Below are 15,355 nucleotides of genomic sequence, written 5' to 3'. Positions count from 1 at the left end.
AATTGTTATCTTTTAAAAGGGTAACTGCAAACCTGAGTATCTGTGCCAGAGATTCAAAGGTACAACTGCTAACAGGGAATTACGGTCTTGCTGTAACTGTTACTCTCAAAACTTTTGTAAGAATTCCACTAAAACTTCCACTAGGAATTTATCACAATCTAGGTTTTGAAGCCTAATTTCTTCATTTTCCCTTATTTCTCTTTTCCCAGTTTCTCAATTTTACTCCCAGCTGAGTAAGTATTGCCCTCTTGGGTCAAACCAAATGAATGAAGTGTCAGCTAACATTTCTGTAACACCTTGAAGAACATCTCTCTTTAGCATACTTCTTCCATACTTTCCACTAGCTGTCGAGCAAACAGCCTCCACACCATGACTGAGCTCAGTCCCTGCTGACTTCTCTTTAAACAGACACAAAATTAAATTTGCCCACTGGGCCCATTTTTGAAACAACTCAAACCCGTGGAGTTACCCTAAAATTACACTGCTAAAGTGAGAACAATCTTAAAGTTTTCTTTTAAGTGATAATTTTCCTTAGCTAGAACACAACTCACAGCAAGGTTATTTTAAAAAGCCTCTAAAAGCATATCAGTGGTGTAGTTGCTTGCCAGGCTTGAGACCTGCCTCAAGGTGAAGTAACTCAAAGCCATAATTGACATCTCTCATGCGAAAATGATTATGGTCGGAGTATCGGCTGTTCCTGTACTTCATGTTAAAAAACTTACTGCATAAGCAAAAAGTAACCAGATAAAATATAGAAACAGCACCAAGAATAAGGTCTAGATTCTAATGCTTTCCTCTCACAGCTGGCTTCATGAATCACTAGAAAGTTATTATCTAGTTCATCCCCTCCTTATGCCCGGTAATAATGAATCTCAAATATTTTTCACAGTCACTTATGACTGAAAAAAACAGCAGCTTCAGGTGTCCTGAAGTTGAGGTCTCATGATGTTTTAGGATCACGATTTTAGACAGGAGAGCCTACACTATGGCTAAATTTAATCAGCTTAGAATCCTTTTTGGATCTGACATTATATTCCTGAATAATTGAAATGCATTAGCTGTCATTTTATAACACATTCAAAATATATGTCATTTCTAGACTCCATATCATTCGAAGACCAGAGTTCCTCAGAGTTAGTGGAGGTTGTGACAGTTGGCACATTAAGACATGGCTGGTACACGGGGGCTGAAATTGCACTTTTTGCCTCCCCTGTTCTCCCATTGAAAATTCTCAGGGTCAATGGCTACGCTTGGGCTTATTGTAAAGAAGACGTTGATAGAGAAATGTTACCCTTGGAGATTTAAAAAGTCCATAATAAGGAAAATGAAGCATTATTCCAATATAAATTGAAAAACATATTCCAGTTCTGTAAATTTATCAGACTTAAACCTCCAAGGGAAACTTGCAAAACTGTTCTCAGTTTAAACACTTCCCAAACATTTACAACTTCCTTTTGCAAACTTCTCCCCAAACCAAAGTCCCCCAAACGTACACTGCCTAGGAGGTTATTCATACAACAGCTGGGCAAAGCATGCAAGGAGGGGCTTTAACACAGAGATGAGAAGCAGTGCAGGAAAAAGCTTCAGCAGTTCCTGAAGAAATAAAGATAATACATTATCACAGTAAGTCTATTGAGGCAGATTAAGTGACACCCAAGTTTCGGTGCCAGGTCACTTACAAAAAGCGATGTAGAGCCCTGGTAAAGCTCTGTCCAGGAGGGTACCTGGGGTGAGCCAGTGGGAAAGAGCAGCACAGTGCTGAGACTCAGGTGGGATCACACCACCTCCATGCAGCATCTTCCAGAAAACAAACCGTACAGTAGCTTTTTACTAGGGTAGCATCTTTTACAGTGCAAGAAGTTATCTCACCCTTCAAATGCCACCTCCATGTTTTAGTCTGCATCATACCAATACTTAAGCATATATTTATACTTACACAAGTATTTATACTTTGTAATAGAGACTGAAAAATAAGAACAAATAGATGGAGGCAGGTTACAGCAAACATGATCTTCCACCCAGATGTAGACCTGGGGCCTTTCTCCTGCTCTCCTGTCTCAACAGTGGCAGTGTGCAAATTTCCAAGCCCACCAATGGAGAGGATACAACAGACAAATTTCATATCCTGGACAAAACATCACCCCAAAGAAAGTCTGGAGAAGACAAAGACTGGGAGATCTATCTTACACCTGTCTTTGTCAAAGCAGAACAAGCAGACACACTGCTTGGCAAGCTTGGGGAGCTGACAACAAAGATAAGCTCACTGGCAGGTACTGCTGAGAGCTGGACACGACAGGATGCTGTCCTTCCACTCTTTATGCCTATAACCAATTGGCTCCTACTCTGAAAATATATGAGGTTCTTCTCTTGTCCTGGACCATAACCAGAAGGGAAAAAAAATCAAACTCAAATGTGGCTCTAACTTTAGACTTGATTCCATGCAAGTGGACTTCACTACAGATCCAGACAACTACAAAAGCATTGGAAAAAGCAAGTGAGATCAGGGATTAAGGACTTCCTTCTTAAATAGACAATGAATTACCAGTTTAGAGAAACAACAAGAATAAAACATTATATATATTTTTTAAAGTTATCACAGTGTATTTTTGTTATACTGCGATATTCTTACAAGCACTGAAATTTATGTTCCAAAAATGCTAGCACATCTTTTATCTTTTAAAATACAAATAATATCTAAATTGTACATAGATATCGAAGTTGAATACTACTTGTATAACTGCCCATTGCCAGGTGCCAAAAGGTCTATCCATTTCAGTTCTAGATAAAAAAACAAAGGTCCTCCTTTTTATTCAGATGTAAGATACATCAGCAATGCACTCCTACCTTCTACATTTTAGATCAACGTTGGCATATCTATTCTCTTCTTGCATTTGCACATCTTTCTATGACCAAAATGTTAATTAGCATTAGATTCCTCTGACCCAAAGCTCATCATTTGCGTCAAGGTGAGAAAAGCATTTGAGGGGACAGACAGAATGACGCAAAAGCTACTTTAAAGATGAACAAAACTTATTAGCTTCTCGCACTTCGCATAGATCTGCCAAATTGATTTGAGCTGTGAAACTGTCGGAGCACAGAACCTGCTCAAAACCTCTGTTATATGGAGACTGGGTACAATACTGAGCATGAATCAACAATATACTACAGCTTAATCTATTTTTCATTTTCCTCTCTGAGCCAAAGCATAAAAATGTACAATGTTGAAGTAAATGCCACCACTGTTAGCTTCAATATATTTTATCTATAAAATACATAGGCTTTTACGACCGCACCAGGAAGGTGATGCTGCCAGTAGATCACAAGCTTTCCGCCTTGCATTCTCCCACTATGCAAAACAAAGAAACAGCAATGGTATAGGTTGTCTTTTCTTATCATGCCCCACAGGAAGGTAAGTTTTGCATTTAGGTATTGTTTCAGCTCATGAAATTAGCAAGAATTAAACCAAACTCTTAGCACAGAATGACTGCTGTGAAGGAAGCGGGCATCAGCACCACGCAAACTACACATATGCCACTCCGCTGGGCAAATTCTCCCTCTCTTCGTGTCAATCTCACATGCGGTCAGTGCTCGACTTCCTGCACAACACAGCTGTTACACAGATGTGTAAGTACAGAGGGAAAGTGATACAGCAGGAATCGTTGGGACAGTCCCTTGAAGATGGATGAGTATCAGGATGAGGTCCTTGCAGTGCACGTTGTGTTCAGTGCTGGCTTACTTGAATACAAGCAGACACACACAGACACACGTGTATTGCAATAGAAAGGAGGGTTTCAAGCTATGTTTTCACTACAAAGTTTGGGAGCTAAAATGCCTGTTTCCATAGTGAATCAAGAGAAAAAGGGAAAAATTAAGGAGGGGAAAAAAAGAGGAACTGATAGTTCTGTTCCCAGTTGAACAGAATTGTATCCAGGGAAAAGAAGAAAAAAAAAAGACGTAGCAAAATATTTCACAATATTTATCACAGAATTTTATCTTCTTTTAAGGACTATGGAGAAATCCAAACATTAAAAGAGTTTCTTTCAGTGGAATAAATGGCCTTTAAGCAATTTCAGGACTAAGAAAATAACTGTACTTAAGCTGAACTAACATGCCTTCCCCAGGAGCAACTTGTGCTGTAAATCAGTCAATAGCTAAAGCTCCTGTCTCATTTTAGAAGCCCTGTATAATAGCACAGCATTTATACCTGCAGTTCAACAGTCTGCACTCACATACGGTAACAACACTACTGCACTGACCTCTGATGATTAGTTTTAATTTATATGCAGGGCAGACCTTTTTCACCTCACAGGCTTGTTTAAGAATATAACAACGTAGCAACCTTGACAAAATTGGAATCAACTGTTAATTAGTATCCCATTTAATGGAGATGAAAGCCAAAGCGTTCTGACTAAGAGGATCCTGCACAAAGCATTCTGACTAAGAGGATATTGCACTTATTTTGGTCTGATAAAAATTACATTAAGCTATATATAACTGCATCAAATGGAATATTTAAGCATTTTAACTTGAGTATTTTATGCGTTAGTAATTCACTTAATTATTTTCTCTAGAGAACAAGTGGAATAATATCATGCTGATGCATGGGGAGTCACAGGAATAAATCTTCAGGCATCACGATAGGATCAGATACCCAAGAGCCTCGCTTAAATCAATAAAAGCAAGAGGAAGGAGTGGGCAGGATGCTGCTTCCGGCTCATTTCGCATCGCCGTATGTACAGCAGGCATACCAAACAAGCTACAGCCCGAATTGCCTTACCTTAATAAATATGTTACTCAAATTTTCACGCTTTCATAAAAAATAAAGAGCCAGCTATCTACTGGTACATTCTCATTTAAAATGTATCAGTTAGCCCTCTTGCTTCATGATAATCGTGCTGTAATGAATCCGAGCTATTTAGGTCACGTTCTATTTCTACACAGTCACCAAAATCCCAGAAAACAGGTGAGAATGAATCAGGAGGAAGAGTGAAAGGGCATAAACAAGAAACTTCACTAACAATTCCCTGCGGATAGATAAATTAATGTGTCACTACTCGCCAACACATAACCTTACTAATTCAGCTATAACAGCCCTTCTCTAAAATATTTTCTGCACTGTGGCCTATTTTTATAGCTCTAAATTTGATATGGGAAATACTACACCTGAAATCAATGAGTGCAGAGAGAAACTGAGATGGGGAAGAGCCATAAAATGAGCAGAAAAGGCAAGAAGAAAGGGAACATAATGCTAGACAGCTGAAAACGGGGAACGGGCCTTCTGTTAGTTTGTGGGCATGTGTGCGCCTGGTTTATTTTATACGGTACTTATTATATTGGCAAATTGTAGCTGTGGATGGGACAGGAGAAATGAAAAAAAAAAAAAAAAAGAGTAGCTCCAAGTTGGCACAAAGGAAGGAGCCCAGGATTTGCAGTGTACCTGATACTACAGGCTGGGTGGCACCAGGGAGCTCCATCTTCAGACCTCAAGCTCTTCGGCAGCTGGGGTAAAATCTAGATCACGGTGAGTCAGACCGGCAGTAACATCAAACAGAGCTCAAGCTATTGCATTGCCCTACTTCATACGCTGCTACTTTCTTGGTGAACTGTGCTGAGAGCCACAACTAACTCAGAAGCAAAAACAACTTTCCAGCTCTCAGGAATTCTGACAGACTGGCCAATGGACACTAAGTGGTATTCCTGCCTAGCCATGTGGTCTGCGTCTCCAACTGCATTCTGCTGCTGCTGGAGAAGAAATGCGATTTTGGCCCACAAACTAAGAAAGAACTAACAAAATATTACACATTTTTACATTAACCCATTAGCATTACCCAAACAGCACAAATTGTTGGCAGCACTTAGCGAGATGAGTATTTCTGAATATTTTGGGAAAAATATCCAGCTGCTAGCTGGTGAATCACCAAAACAAAATGTTCATTTCTCTGAAGAGTTATCCATCAAAGTAAGCAGTGTGTGCTTTTAACCTTCCGATTACAGAGCCTATTTGACTTGGTCATTTGGACATCATTCCTGATGTGACACCAGGCAGGTGCCATAGTTCTCCTCAAGTCTTGGAAAATTCCTCACAGTGAAAGAAAACCAAATGATGTTAACTCTCCTTTTCTCCCTCCTTGCCTGCAGCTACTCCAGTAACTATTTTCAGTGGGGCTAACAATGAAGTTGTTCAGGATCTCCTTGTCCATTTGCTACTATGCTGTCTTTCACCTGTTTTCTGCAAGTAGATTTTGGTCCTTGACTGCTAAGGATGTTTTTATTCTTTTTATAGTATTATTCCATTCTGAATACATAGCCAACCATAATAAACAGATTTCAGCCCTTCCCTTAGCCAGACCTTGATGTGTCGTCATCGTTGCACTGACTGTTACAGCTCTACCCTCACCTTCATTATTTGCAATATTCTTTTTTGCCTAAAGAGTCACCCATAAGATACAGGTAGATCTAAACGGTCACGCTCCCCAGAATGCAGATCTCACAACAAAGTAGCTGCTGAAAGGCTGTGGGGTTATACAGCAAAGCTTAGGGAAGAGAGAGTGGAGACGCTCTGCCTGTACATTCCTCCTGCAGTGCTGAAGAAGTACTACTACTGATACTTCCCTATCAGCAGCCTTACTTCTGCACGCCGTCTCATCCCTCAAAAGTTTCCAGAGAAATCAACAAACCAGGATAATACTAGAAGCGGTTTTCCTGTATAGCCATGAAGTAGAGAATTAAAAAGGACTGGTTGTATGGGACTTCTTGAAGGAAAGACTTATCCTCAGTTCCCCACAGCGTGGATTTCGAAGGATTCAGAAGTTTTAGGAATAGATGAACCATCTGTTCTGTCAGCTGGGGGAGGTAGGGGACTTAGTATACAGATCTAGAATAAACTCCCAGTAAAATATTGCATCTTTTTTGGGTATTCCAAAAAAAGGGGATGATCAGAATTGCCTTTTTTATTTTCTTGCTATGTATGGTAATACTGTATGTTTCATCCCTGTGTCCCGGTCTGTACCTGGAACTACAAAACACCCAGAAGCAGAACCAGGCCGCTCTGACAGCTTTGTACACCTCATGTATATAAAACTACTGACAGATTCCCTAACTTTGGGGAAATTCAGATCCAAACTGAAATCCAAATTTCACAGCTTAGGCCCTTCTCTTGTAAAGACGGGGGTTCAGAGTTTTTTTTTGTTGTTCTTTTGATTTACTTTTAGTTGCTAAGCAGCATTACGATAGTAACAATGTGGGCAGTGATAAAACCTCACAAAATGCTTTAGCTGGAAAATAAGAGTATTCCTTGATAATACTAATGGAAAATGACTTTACAAAGACCTCCCATCTCCGTATGCAGTACAACCAACTGTTGAACAGCAGGTAATAAAAATATGGTAAATTCAACAAATTGCAGAGTGCAAGGAGGAGGAAACGGTATCAAATTTTGTTTCACAACCGCTTTCCTGTAAGAGTTTCTGCTGTTTTCTCTTTTAAAAGTTTGCATTTAACACAAATCAAGGCAATGAAAGATGAAAGCTGAGCTTCACTAAAATACAGGGAAAGCTTCCATTAATTCTAGTTTAACCAAATTTTTGTCCTAAAGTTAACAAATAGCCACGAGTCTCATTGACAAGATCAGTCAAAAGGTCTACTACACACCTTCATTCCTAGTCTGGCCAAGAAGTACTGTACAGCCCTTCTACATGAAGAAAAAAATAAAAAAAAATAAAGCTTCCAAAGTTAATGCTTCATCCATTTAGAAACCCCTGAAGTTAGTGAGAAGCTTTACATTCAGTACAGCGAATGCTAGGATGGAGCAGGAGTCTAAGCAGCACAGAAGCAACTCTGCTGCACCCTGCACCCAGACACAAGGCCCTCTGGTTCCAGGACACCGTGCTAGTCCTAAAAGATCCCCAGGAAGCCCTGAGGCTGAAGCTACGCTCCTCATTGAGAAAGAAGTGGGAAATTGATTCCTCCTCAGAAGCCATACAACTGAGGAGCTGTAACGTCCACAGCATAACACAACACAGAATAATTCTACTCCGTTCTGTTCAATTCCAATTGTTACTCCAATGTACCTCTGATCATTTGCTGCCTTAGTATGAAGGAAGAATTATGCCTTAAGACCCCACTGAAGGTCAGAGTTTCAGTGCACAGAAGCCCAATGTTTTCTTCTCATTTGTGAGATGAGGGTGACAAACAAGCTCCTTGGCTCACTCCTAGATCCCAGTCCTCCAACTGTCTGTGTAACGCACCTTACAGGATCTCTTGTGCCACAAGCCGACCCTCAGATGAAATCTGAGGTGCACCCTGAAAAAAGCTCCTTGCAAGGACCCACCTTGAAGGCCACAGAAGCACAGCCACGTTGGGGTTGGCTCTCTCCCCCAGCAGACACTGCAGTGCTGGGGAGCTCCATCCTCCTGCAAACTCTCCCACCCCTCGTGCCACGTACCAGGGCACGCGCCGCACGCCCACAGCATCGCTCCTCGCAAATCCTGCTAGGGCAAGCTGCAGCACAGCTCTCATTAGTTCATGTGCTTGAACTGAAAAACCACACACCAGAGTAATGGTTATGGCCCTACAGCTGGAGCCCAGAGGTGTCCCAAACTGAGTGGTGTCTGGCGTGGATGCAGTCAGTGTGGCCTAGAGCAAACCCAGCCAGAACAGGCTAGGAATCCTTCCTTGTGATACAACCCGCAGGTTTTCATTTTCAAACAAGAAAGCGGAGCAAAAATGAAGAATGTCAAGTTAAACTCTTCCAGCAAATCTACAAGAACTGTACTGACTTCAAAGACAACAGTTAATCAGGAGCCCAAAAGCCATCCAAAGACACTCTAAGGTCCCTAACCACGCTGTTTTTCCACTGCTGATGCGGTTTGAACTGCAGTGGTTTGACCCTGGAGCTGCCACCCTCCAGCCAAGCAGATTAAACACCCTCTTCATCAAAAACTCCAAGACAGCCTTTGCCGGTCCAACCCAATAACTGTATTCCTGCCTTTGCACGAGAGCGTGCTGCCTCCGGCCACCTCTCTTCTCAGGCTGTTTGGAAGCCGGATGCGAGGCCCCAGTGCAGCCAGACCCTGCCATCATCTGCAGCCTGCTACAGAGACACGCTCAGCTGCCTCCAGCCTGCCCTCGCGCTTGGTGTAGGCCTTGTTAGGAAAATCCATCAGGGCTGCACAGATTGCTCCCCAGATCTGCACTGTTGAGCATCAACTGTTACTGCCCTCTCATTCTCTAGAAGCATCACCATTCTGGCACCAGCCAGGGGTGTCCAGAAGGCAGGAGCGGGCCCAGCAGGGTCATATTCTGCTTCTGCAGCTGCCTGGAGCAGCAGCACAGCGCAAGAGCAGAAGGCAGGCTCACAAGGCGTCCATCCAAAGAAGCGTCAGTATGGCTCAATCCAAAAACCTCCATGTATGGCTTTGGAATAATCACACTTTTGTAACAAAAAAAAATAGAAACGGATTATTTTTTTGGGTAACATTTTTAGAAGCTGTACTGATAACAGCTAAGTGACAAGTTACAGGAAGAATGTAATGGAGTTTCCTTTGAGTTGTTTATTATTAATACAACCTTCCCTGATTGTTTTTCTGGTAATTCCCCATTACAGTAAGACCGCATAAAAGAGGTTAGGCTAACAAGGTTAGGCTGAAAGGTTAATGAGCTACAAGTTTCTTTATAATATGGAAATGCAGTTCTAGGATTTTTGCCAAAGTATAATCAAATTCTAGCTGTGAAAAGGAAGAGGTAAGGACAGTACCAAAATTTGTGTTCCAGATCTCTGCAAACACTCACAGAAATGCCATTGTACACCTGGCACAAGTTCAGTTCCTAGCCCAGCACCAGCATCACACCCTCGCAGGGGTCTTTCTGTTCCACCCTGTAACAAACACTGCGTATCAACACCGGGGTGAGAGCTACCAGTGCGCTGCTCTCAGTCACATCAGCAACACACACGTGCTCTGTTCAGCTGCAGTATCCATGCTCGGCCTTGGGCAAAACCAGTTCACCCATTTGGAACAGCACGCACACACCTGTTGTCAGCTAATCCCCGCCTGACAAATTACAAAAGGAAGAATAAGTATGTTGTTATTTAAAATATTGCGTTTTTGGCGTGACTCACCTCATAAACCCCTGGAACCTAAACGGATTAGGAGTTTGCAACAAGAGTTTCACCAGGATGTTGGCTCGTTATTAATGCTGACATCCAAAACTAAGTTACAGATCCCAAGGCATTTTCAGAGTCTAATAACACGAACATCCTAACAGCACTCACACAGTCTTGGATTTCTTTTTCCCTTGGAGTGTACGAGCAATATAAAGGCTGCCCCATTTGCTTACTACTACTGTCTATCCCGTTACAGTACAAACCACTCCGAGAAAGCCTCGAGCACAAAGATTTTGTTCCCTCGTGCACAGCTTGCTCGCCATCTAGTGGGCACAGCCTGTGAATTAAAGCACAGCCACTTTCAGCAAGGACTGAGCAGGCACAGAACGTGTGGGTATAGCAGTTTGGAATTAAATATTTCAATTAGCAGCAGATAAAGATTAGCATTGCTAATAGCACTGGATACTAAATTCCCTCGACCCCTAAATTTGTCTAAACCCTAGGAACTTCCAAAACACCTTGCCTTTTAAAAAAAATTATTCTTCTATACCATACATTCTTTCCAGTCTACAAAAATAAACCACAAAGAAGGAAACTGGTTACAATTCACCTTATAATATAGCCAAAATAATTCAGAAAGGGAGACAACTGAGATAAAATATAAACGTCCAAAGCATTCATCTCAAAGACAAATCTGTCACCCTATGTCAGCAGTCTGGAGAAAGAAATTATCAAAAGCATTTTGCAGCTCCTTGAATTCTCCTCTTCTCCTTCCCCCACCCCCCAAGAAGTACAGTGAATTAATTACATGCTTAAATTAAGCACTTGATTAAGTGTCTTCCTTGATCTGAGAGCTCAGTATCTTATTGAATTGACCTGGAGGTCTGAGTTACAGTTCATCTGCTCTGAAATCAGCTCAGGACAATGAACAGCACGGAATTAAATGATTTTTGTGCTTGTCTGCATCAGTTTAAAAATGGAGCGACTCCGTTTAACCAAGCAGAACCAAATCAGACCACAAGGTTCAGTAAACCTTCAAAAGTTTTAAATGCTTCCTCTGAATGACATTTTGCGTCAGATTTACTTGGCTTTTGTATTAGCATCTTGAAGGGGATTAAAATACTTGAAAAGTTCCTTGCAAGTGTCAGCAGAGGAACAAAAAATCTTGAATTTAAAAACTTTATTTTAGAGACACATTGTTCAAAAGACTGAGAAACATATATCAATCAGAAAAACAAGCTGATGAAGTTGCTTTTATTTCCTGCTCACAAAATTTTATGATGATTCTGAACACTGTTTGCTCCCACTAAATAAGGCACTGCGTAGACATACATATACCTTTTCTTTTGTTAAATGTCTGCTGATGACCATGGGGATTAAACAGGCCGCAGCTGGCTATATCATGCATATGCGATTGCTGCTTAGCCACAATTTATGTAGCTGGTTGCAGTCATAATATGATGCTTAAAACACACGTTAAGATCTAATGATGAGCTGACGTTAATGAGTTGTTACAGTACACTTAAATAATTTCCAAAGAATATTTGTATAAGCTGCTGACATGCAAACAGAAAACTTACAGAAAGCAATTATTCATTAAAATCAGTAATACTTTTATGCAATGCGTATTTTTACTCAAAGGAATATTTCTGAGTACATACTTTTTGAAAAGATATGGCAATAATACCATTTTCTCATTAAATCTTCACGAGTCTAGAAAGCTGACAAGTGCATGAGGAAGCGTTTCATTGCTGCTACTCGTGTTCCAAAGCTTAAGAGCTACAAAGGGGAACTGGCCTCCTGCACGGAATAAATATAAGCGCTTACTTTGAGCTGGTCCCACAACAGAACTTTTGCTCTTGGATCTAAGTGATTCTGCCTCTGGCCAACATGGAATCAAGGGCAGGACTCAAACCAAAAGCACACACTTCACAGAGCTATGTGCAGGAACATAGGCTCCGATCCCACCAGCCTCAGCACCCGCCCGGCCACTCCTCTTAGCTGCGTACTGGTGAGAGGCCCCAACCATCTGCACCACGGCGAGGACCACAGGAGAGGCTGCAAGTCCGAGTCATCTCTTAAACTGCCAGGATCAAGGAGATTACACGCAACTGCAGGCCTACAAATATTTTTCTTTGAGGTTTGGAGGGGTAAGGCAGAAGGGAGGAAGGAGAGGAGTTCTGTTTGCTTAACAGGCACTCACTGTGTTAGAGCCCAGCACCCAAGCTCTCCTTACTACATGGAGGATGCCAAGGGACAGGCAACTCAGCTGGGTGGCCGATGTATCTCAGGAGACAGCCCCATATAAAACACAGCCAACATACCTTCTCTGGCCCTGCAGAGGGTTTTCTTTACATGCAGAGTTGCAGGTTGTTTCAAACAGAACTGTTCCAGCTGGGTCCTCGACCTCTGCCTCCTGGAAGCTCTCAAAACTCAACTGGACGAAGCCCTGAGTAACCTAATGCTGAAGTTAGCCCTGCCCTGACAGGAGGCTGGACCAGGTGCACTGCTAACCTACCTGGTCTCCTCTAACCTATTCTCGAGAGGCAGTTATTGCTCGAGATGCAGTACAAGGACTCAAATAACCACAGGACAGGCTCACCACCAAATTAAGAATAATCTCTTCTTTGCCTTTTCTGTCCATTAAAACCACCCATGTAAAATGTAAGCTTACAAAAAAAAGTAATCAAATTATTTTAACTCCAATCAGTTCAGAGAGCATGTATAATGAGTGTTCACAACTAGACTCCTGCTTGGAACTCATTGCTACAGCAGTTAGCAAGTACTCTTCAGAGCCTCTAAGAAGCAATTAAACAAATGCACAAATGTGAGTATTCAAACACTGCAGCACCCAAAATTCAAATACGACAAATACGATAAAGCAAACTTCTAAATGAAAGTAGTATCTCAGTACATTTATTATAAATGCTTGTGTTGGTTTGCAGACAGAGCATACCGATATGTTCACTGAGGTTTCCACTTTGCACGTAAAGTATTCTGTCCTGATCAGACAAATCACTTTGGTATGTTCCTTGAGGACTAACTACTGCACACCAGTTTAAGTGTAAGAGCACCCCGAAGTAATTTACAAAATGGTATCTCTTAACCATTCTAAATTCAAGTTGTTTGCACACATCGGGACTAATTCCAGCTAAATCCGTAAGGTAACACAAATCTTGAAACAGCGTAAGATCAAAAAGCCACTACCAAGAGAATAAAATACCTGCTTGAGCTTCTAATACAAACACGTGTATTTTTTTCTGGGTGAATTTGAAAATTTATGGTTTATACCAAACGTCTGTGTACATGTAAGTTAAGAATTGGATTCTTCTGTCAAGTTTCATGTTTTGCAGTCACATGAGTAACACACAACGCTAAACTAAGAACAATACTACTGATCATTATGATTGATACAAAAAGTAATTCTAATACTACAACAGAAAGAAAATGCAAAAAAATACTTCCAAATGCTCTACACACATATAATATTCTCAGGATCTGGGAATAACAAAAAAAACGTATAATGATATAGGAAAGCATAACCAAAGACATGAAAATTATTTTCCACACATTGTTTTGTACTAACACCAGTAACTAGCATTTGTTGTGGCATCTAATTTCAGGAATACGGGTTGATGTGTTTTCTTCAAATTTAGAAATAATAAGATGTATTTTTATTAATTTCAAAACAGTTTTAAGTAAGCATTGTTAGTTCATTTATTTTAAAAGAAAATGCAGTCCTGCTATTCTCTATCTGTTAACTTTTCTTTTTTCTTCCGATTTATCAGCTGATGTTGGTCATTTTTATTTTAATCATTAACCAAAATTAAGGAGTCTTCCTTTCCACCTACGTTTTCCACTTTTGGGGTATTCTTTAAAAATTACTTTTTCTTGCTTTTTCCTTTCCCACTTTATTTTCTGTTTTTATAATCCACAGCACTAAAAACTTAGAAAAGATAACATAAAAACACTAAAACTTGTGTATACGTGAAGACAGCAGAAACTACAAGGAAAGGTCAAGAAGGGCACAGAGAACGTGAAGTTCAGTAGACCTTTAAAATATTTACATTGGCTTACAAAGTAAAAGGACCTCTACAGACACATATTTTGAAATGTTGCGCATCAGCACGATACTAGAGGATGTTAAGATCATAACATTTCTAAACAATTCTACCTACATAAATTATCCTTATTATTTCTTTCAGACAAACATATTTCATTAATGCTTACGTTGCCATTTACCGTGACTGGGCTGAGCGTGCTAATTAGAAACACACTGAATCCTAGTTGGTTTCCTGGAGCTCCATAATGTTTAGAGGAAATAAGACAAATGCTCTGCCCCTAATGGAGTAACACGCTCCCTGCTACGTAACAACCAGCTCCTTTGGCCAGCACCAGGGATGGAAAAGTCCTTTTCGACATCTTCCTCTGGGCACTCGCTCCCTGAAATTTTCACGTCAGCCTTTTAGGGAGGAACATCCTTTCACTCATAAATTCACACAAAAGTAACTGTTCATAGGCTGTTTCCAGAGCTGTAAAAAGCCTTCCAGACACATTGCTGGGAAATAAATTGTGCGATTCTACATCCCATGCTCAGGCAAACAGCCACGGCACGTTCAGAAGGATGGTCTGTATGAGTAAACACTACTTAGTACAAACACAAAGTGTAGACTTGGGCCCCAAATAACTCACTGTAATTACAGGACAACACTATAACTTGGACTATTACAGAAAGGTGATGAATGCAGCAAACACTATAAGTCTGCAAGGACTTTACCTGGGAGTGTGAAGTCTGACACAACTCTGTTTTGCCTCAGCACTTTAGTTGTGTTCAAGATAATGCTCTAAGCGCTCACTTTTTTTCCCGGAAGGTAAACTGTAGTTGTCAAGGAATAAACACCTCCATGTGCTTGGATTAAAACATTTTAACAATTCTTGAAAGCTGATAACAATCCCCTCCCAGACCTGAGTCCAACTTCAAGGGTTCTGGTCTAAGTCCAGTGTTGTTGCATGCCCCATGTCATTTTATTGCCGCAATAAAGCGGGGAGAAGGGAGGGAGAGGCAGCGACCTGGAGAAGGAGGTCCAATGAGCACAGGTGTTCCTGCCACACGCACACAATATCCTGAGCTGGGCCTGAGCTTTAAATACCCAAGATTATCAAATTCCCATAAGTCCTCCAAGATAGTGCTGGTATTACTTTATCGGAAAGGCATTCCAGCCAGCATACTTTGAATTAATCTCACAATCTCCA

Source organism: Aythya marila, assembly GCF_965140915.1.
Source record: "Aythya marila genome assembly, chromosome: 15".
Taxonomy (NCBI): Eukaryota; Metazoa; Chordata; class Aves; order Anseriformes; family Anatidae; genus Aythya; species Aythya marila.
The sequence above is the reverse complement of the archived record's forward strand: the minus strand, read 5'-3'. Positions refer to the sequence as shown.